The 921-nt window shown below is 45.1% G+C and overlaps 1 pseudogene; it reads left to right on the top strand.

Moving 5' to 3' along the window:
* The first annotated feature begins 489 nt into the window (after positions 1-489).
* LOC138150864 (small EDRK-rich factor 2-like) lies at positions 490-701 on the top strand (annotated as a pseudogene).
* Positions 702-921: the final 220 nt, after the last annotated feature.

Here is a 921-nt window from a genome sequence, read left to right as displayed (position 1 = left end):
ATATTTTTAAACTATTATCTTTAATATTAAAGTTACATTAATATATATATATATATATATACACATATATATATAACCTTTAAGATTTTCAAAGAACTTTATTTGTCTTATTTGATCTTCACAATAGCCTTGGGCAGATGAGTAAGTCAATAAACATGTATTAAATGCCTGGTACGCGCCAGTCACTGTGCTAAGCATGTGGGATAATTAAAAGAAGAGCAAGAGAGTGTCTGCTCTCAAGAAACTCAGATCCCAATGAAAAAGACAATATGGAACTAACAGTATACAAACAAGAGGCATACAAGATAAATTAGGGGGAATAAATACATGGGAGGCACTAACTTTAAGGGGGGTCTGACCAAAAATGGAACATTAGCTAGGACTTGAAAGAAAACAAGGAAGCGTGAAGGTAGAGATGAGGAAGGAGGGAATTCCAGATATGAGAGATAGCCAGTAAATATGATCAGAGATGGAGAGGAAAGAGCGGACGCCACCGAGTCAGGCCGAGCCGCTGCCGTCGCCATGACCCGCGGTAACCAGCGTGAGCTTGCACGCCAGAAGAACGAAAAAGCAAAGCGATTCAGGCAAGGGAAAACGCCGGGATGACGGGCTCTCTGCAGCTTCCAGAAAGCAGAGGGACTCGGAGATCATGCAACAGAAGCAGAAAAAAAGTCAATGACAAGAAGGAATAGCCCAAGTAAACTCTTTGGCTCATGCCCATCACTCTTGCCTGTCGACCTTATGTCTGGAGCCAGTTCCGTCAGGCTCTCGCCTCCTCCTATAGCGCTCACAGGTCCCAAAACTGATGGCATTCCCTTCGCCCTGTGTCTGCAGTGGGTTCCCTCCGTGCATCCTTCACCCCAGGCAGCCTCGCTCTCCTCCAGGGCATTCCTAGGGGTTAGGGGGCTACCTTTTCCCAGT

Source organism: Petaurus breviceps, unplaced genomic scaffold (assembly GCF_028583685.1).
Source record: "Petaurus breviceps papuanus isolate PSGF00001 unplaced genomic scaffold, PetGlider_PUasm1.0 90895, whole genome shotgun sequence".
Lineage (NCBI taxonomy): Eukaryota > Metazoa > Chordata > Mammalia > Diprotodontia > Petauridae > Petaurus > Petaurus breviceps.
Note: the sequence above shows the minus strand (reverse complement) of the source record. Positions and strands in the feature narration are given on the sequence as shown.